The following is a 6,681-nucleotide window of genomic DNA, read 5'->3' as shown; positions in this document are numbered from 1 at the left end:
AATTTTAAAAACATGGTAAAAATAAAATTAAAAATCTTTTTGGCTTTTATCCCACTTTAATCAATCAAATATTATCAAAAATATACGCCCCTCTTTTCGGTAAAGTAATTTCGGTTCCATAACCTAATTTAACTCATGACGAATTTTTGAAATATTTTGAGTTGATTGATTAAAGATATTTATACCTTAAGAATAAACGTTAAATTTCGCAGTGATGTAATAAATTTTTGTATGATATCAATAATTTCAGTCGCAAGACCTAATTTCATCGAATACCAATTTAATACTTTATAGCGAACAAATTAGCGTTTATTATCAAAAGGTTAAAAATAAAAATAAAAATAAAAACTGTACAAACTTACCTGTGAAATAGATTTCTTAGTGATATGCTCTAGCTCACTCATAAGATAGTCGGACTAATTGATTTTCCATGGCTACATAGGCGTAACCTCGAGCATTTAATGTTTTTTCTTCTAAACATATGAACGGTCCATCTCTGCATAAAGTAACAAATTCGGTGTTTGAATAGGTTTGATTATTTGAACATTTACCTTCGTGTGACCATTTTTCGCATTTGTGACATTTTTCAAGGTGTCGTGCTCTTCTTTTTGCTGCGGATTTTGATTTTCCTTTACCAAATTGTAACTTATTATCTTCGCATCTGGATTCTTTTCTTACTCCGTCCAATTTTTCTCTGCTTAATGATACCAGTTCACTCGGAAGTGTGTCATTATTACGTTTAGTAATCAAAGCGTGTAGCATTAGGCCATGGTTTAGTTCACAGGAAGTCTTCATTTCGTAAAACCCAAAAAAATAAAAATTCAGAATGGGGGGAGAAGACTAGTTCTTTAGGGTCTGCTAGGGAAAGACCATTCGGGTTCCATTTTCGAGAACTACACGAAAACAAAAAATCTAACTCTAACAGAAATACATATTATCCTTTAAAGACTTGATTCTCCCCACACTTAGTTAGCTGTGGTATCGAAATTGTGATTAACTTCGTTGTCGACTTCCATCGGACTATCTATGTAGTGTTTAACTCTGTGACCATTAACTTTAAATTCAATCCCATTTGAATTTATTAATTCTATCGTTCCGTATGGGAAAACTCTTTTGACTATGAATGGTCCAGACCATCTTGATTTCAATTTTCCAGGAAATAGCTTGAATCGTGAATTGAAAAGAAGAACTCTGTCTCCTTCTTTAAATTCTTTTGAACTTCTGATTCTTTTATCATGCCATTTCTTCATTCTTTCCCTATAGATTAACGAATTTTCGTATGCTTCATGTCTTAATTCTTCTAATTCGTTTAATTGACTTAATCGTAGACGTCCAGCTTCATGTAAATCAAGATTACATGTCTTCAAAGCCCAAAATGCTTTGTGTTCAATTTCTACTGGAAGATGACATGCTTTTCCGTAAACGAGTTTAAAAGGTGTGGTTTCAATTGGAGTTTTGTAGGCTGTTCTAAAAGCCCAGAGTGCATCCTCCAATTTAATGGACCATTCCTTCGGATTTGATCCTACGGTTTTCTCTAGAATACGTTTTAAAGCTCGGTTGGTATTTTCAACTTGTCCACTTGTTTGTGGATGATATGCAGTGGAGATTTTATGAGTTACTCCATATCTTTTAAGAACTTTCTCAAGTTGATTATTACAAAAATGAGTTCCCCGATCACTTATTAAAGCTTTCGGTGTTCCAAACCTTGCAAAAAGATGTTTTAAAAAGTTGACTACAACTCGTGCATCGTTAGTTGGGAGAGCTTGTGCTTCCGCACATTTAGATACATAATCAATGGCTACGAGAATGTAGAGATTATTATGAGATTTTGGAAATGGACCCATAAATTCAATACCCCAAATGTCAAATACTTCACATACTTGAAAGACATTTTGTGGCATTTCATCACGTTGACTTATTTTTCTGGCCCTTTGACAAGCATCACAGGATTTACAAAGAAGGTGTGCGTCTTTGTAAATTGTAGGCCAATACAATCCAGCATCATAAACTTTTCTTCCTGTTAGTTGAGGCCCATAATGCCCTCCTGTTGGTCCTGTGTAACAATGGTTTAAAATTTTACTAGCTTCATCTCCGAATACACATCGGCGTATTATTCCATCGGGACAACTTTTAAACAAATGTGGATCTTCCTAGAAATAGTGTTTTATATCACTAAAGAATTTCTTTCATTTTTGGTACGACAATCCTTTTTCAAGGAATCCACATACTAAGTAGTTTGCATAGTCTGCAAACCATGGAATTTCATTATGATCTATCTTCAATAGATATTCATCAGGAAAGTTGTCTTGTATGGCCGATTCATTTAGAACTTCTAATTCAGGATTTTCAAGACGAGAAAGATGATCAGCGGCGAGATTTTCTGCTCCTCTTTTATCTCGGATTTCAATATCAAACTCTTGTAAGAGTAAGATCCAACGGATTAATCTTGGTTTAGCATCTTGTTTTGAAAATAGGTATCTAAGAGCAGAATGGTCGGTATAGACCACCGTTTTAGCTAGAACGAGATATGATCAAAATTTGTCAAAAGCAAAGACAATAGCAAGGAGTTCTTTTTCAGTAGTTGTGTAATTTGTTTGTGCTCCTTGTAACGTCTTACTAGCATAATAAATAGGTTGAAATCATTTTTCAATCCTTTGTCCTAAAACGGCTCCCATTGCAAAATCACTTGCATCGCACATAAGTTCAAACGGTAGATTTCAATTTGGTGTTATCATGATCGGCGCATTATTGAGTTTTTCTTTAAGAATATTAAAAGATTTAATGCATTTATCTGAAAAGATGAATGGAGCATCCTTTTCTAGGAGTTTATTCATAGGAGTGGCAATTTTAGAAAAATCTTTTATAAAACGTCGGTAAAAACCGGCATGCCCTAGAAAACTCCTAACTCCTCTAACATTGGTGAGATGTGGAAGTTTAGCAATTACATCTACTTTAGCTCTATCCACTTCAATTCCTTTCTTTGAAATTTTATGACCAAGAACGATGCCTTCTTTAACCATGAAATGGCATTTCTCCCAATTAAGTACTAGATTTGATTGTTCACATCTAATAAGCATTCGTTCAAGATTAGCTAGACATGTTTCAAATGTATCACCGAAGACTGAAAAGTCATCCATGAAAACTTCCATGCATTCTTCTATCATGTCATGAAAAATCGCCATCATGCACCTTTGAAAGGTTGCAGGGGCGTTGCAAAGTCCAAATGGCATGCGTTTGTAAGCAAAAGTACCATAAGGGCACGTGAACGTGGTTTTCTCTTGATCTTCGGGTGCTATTGGAATTTGAAAATATCCGGAAAAACCATCAAGAAAACAATAGTAACTATTTCCGGCTAATCTTTCCAACATTTGATCAATGAAAGGTAAGGGAAAGTGATCTTTTCTGGTGGCGTCATTTAATTTTCTATAATCAATACACACACGCCATCCTGTTACAGTCCTAGTAGGAATAAGCTCATTTTTCTCATTTGTAATGACAGTCATGCCACCCTTCTTAGGCACGCATTGAACTGGGCTTACCCATGGACTATCAGAAATTGGATAAATTAAACCTGCATCAAGCAGTTTAATAATTTCTTTCTTAACAACATCTTGCATATTAGGATTTAGTCTTCGTTGGCGTTGCACATATGTTTTATGACCTTCTTCCATAAGGATTTTATGTGTGCAATACGAAGGACTTATTCCTTTAATGTCATGAATCTTCCATGTAATAGCTGGTTTATGAGCTTTTAACACAGAAATGAGTTGAGATTTTGCATTTTCAGTAAGAGAAGATGATATTATTATAGGTAATTCAGATTCACCATGTAAATAAGCGTATTCCAAATGGTTTGGAAGTGGCTTTAACTCTAATGTCGGAGGTTCTTCTATCGATGATTTATATCGATATCTGTCTTCCTCTTTTAGCATTTGAATTTCTTCTGTTGTTGGTTCATATCCATTAGCCATTAGTGTAGCTAACATTTCAGTTTCATCAATTGGTTCAGTTCCTTCTCCTAAAGAACATTCTCCTGTTCCATGTAATTCTGGAAATTCTTCTAACAATTCTGCATGTGAATCTATAGTTTGAATATAATAACATGTATCATCTGCAGATTGCGGTTGCTGCATTGCTTTACCAACAGAAAAGGTAAAACTCTCGTCCTCTATACTTAGGGTCAATTTCTTACCAAACACGTCTATCATTGCTTTAGCCGTGTTGAAGAATGGTCTTCCTAATATGAGAGGAACTTGAGAATCTTCTTCCATATCCAGAACAACAAAATCTACTGGAAATACTAAAGTACCAACTTTAACTAGCATGTTCTCCATTATCCCTCTAGGATATTTTATTGATCGATCGGCTAGTTGTATACTTATTCGTGTTGGTTTCAATTCTCCAAGGTCTAGTTTAGCGTATAGTGAATACGGCATTAAATTTATTGTAGTAACCCGAACTTTTCCATGTTTATATATATATTAAATGAAATTGTTATTTACATGATTAAGTGTTTCCAACATGTTAAGCAATCAAACTTGTTAAGACTTGATTAATTGAAATAGGTTTCATATAGACAATTGACCACCCAAGTTGACCGGTGATTCACGAACGTTAAAACTTGTAAAAACTATATGATGACATATATATGGATATATATATATATATATATATATATATATATATATAGTTAACATGATATTATGATAAGTAAACATATCATTAAGTATATTAATAATGAACTACATATGTAAAAACAAGACTACTAACTTAATGATTTTGAAACGAGACATATATGTAACGATTATCGTTGTAATGACATTTAATGTATATATATCATATTAAGAGATATTTATACATCATAATATCATGATAATATAACAATTTAAAATCTCATTTGATATTATAAACATTGGGTTAACAACACTTAACAAGATCGTTAACCTAAAGGTTTCAAAACAACACTTACATGTAACGACTAACGATGACTTAACGACTAAGTTAAAATGTATATACATGTAGTGTTTTAATATGTATTCATACACTTTTGAAAGACTTCAAGACACTTATCAAAATACTTCTACTTAACAAAAATGCTTACAATTACATCCTCGTTCAGTTTCATCAACAATTCTACTCGTATGCACCCGTATTTGTACTCGTACAATACACAGCTTTTAGATGTATGTACTATTGGTATATACACTCCAATGATCAGCTCTTAGCAGCCCATGCGAGTCACCTAACACATGTGAGAACCATCATTTGGCAACTAGCATGAAATATCTCATAAAATTACAAAAATATGAGTAATCATTCATGACTTATTTACATGAAAACAAAATTACATATCCTTTATATCTAATCCATACACCAATGACCAAAAACACCTACAAACACTTTCATTCTTCAATTTTCTTCATCTAATTGATCTCTCTCAAGTTCTAACTTCAAGTTCTAAGTGTTCTTCATAAATTCTACAAGTTCTAGTTACATAAAATCAAGAATACTTTCAAGTTTGCTAGCTCACTTCCAATCTTGTAAGGTGATCATCCAACCTCAAGAAATCTTTGTTTCTTATAGTAGGTTATCATTCTAATATAAGGTAATAATCATATTCAAACTTTGGTTCAATTTCTATAACTATAACAATCTTATTTCAAGTGATGATCTTACTTGAACTTGTTTTCGTGTCATGATTCTACTTCAAGAACTTCGAGCCATCCAAGGATCCGTTGAAGCTAGATCCATTTTTCTCTTTTCTAGTAGGTTTATCCAAGGAACTTAAGGTAGTAATGATATTCATAACATCATTCAATTCATACATAAAAAGCTATCTTATTCGAAGATTTAAACTTGTAATCACTAGAACATAGTTTAGTTAATTCTAAACTTGTTCGCAAATAAAAGTTAATCCTTCTAACTTGACTTTTAAAATCAACTAAACACATTTTCTATATCTATATGATATGCTAACTTAATGATTTAAAACCTGGAAACACGAAAAACACCGTAAAACCGGATTTACGCCGTCGTAGTAACACCGCGGGCTGTTTTGGGTTAGTTAATTAAAACCTATGATAAACTTTGATTTAAAAGTTGTTATTATGGGAAAATGATTTTTATTATGAACATGAAACTATATCCAAAAATTATGGTTAAACTCAAAGTGGAAGTATGTTTTCTAAAATGATCATCTAGACGTCGTTCTTTCGACTGAAATGACTACCTTTACAAAAACGACTTGTAACTTATTTTTCCGACTATAAACCTATAATTTTTCTGTTTAAATTCATAAAATAGAGTTCAATATGAAACCATAGCAATTTGATTCACTCAAAACGGATTTAAAATGAAGAAGTTATGGGTAAAACAAGATTGGATAATTTTTCTCATTTTAGCTACGTGAAAATTGGTAACAAATCTATTCCAACCATAACTTAATCAACTTGTATTGTATATTATGTAATCTTGAGATACCATAGACACGTATACAATGTTTCGACCTATCATGTCGACACATCTATATGTATTTCGGAACAACCATAGACACTCTATATGTGAATGTTGGAGTTAGCTATACAGGGTTGAGGTTGATTCCAAAATATATATAGTTTGAGTTGTGATCAATACTGAGATACGTATACACTGGGTCGTGGATTGATTCAAGATAATATTTAT

Source organism: Rutidosis leptorrhynchoides, chromosome 1 (genome assembly GCF_046630445.1).
Source record: "Rutidosis leptorrhynchoides isolate AG116_Rl617_1_P2 chromosome 1, CSIRO_AGI_Rlap_v1, whole genome shotgun sequence".
NCBI lineage: Eukaryota > Viridiplantae > Streptophyta > Magnoliopsida > Asterales > Asteraceae > Rutidosis > Rutidosis leptorrhynchoides.
Note: the sequence above shows the minus strand (reverse complement) of the source record.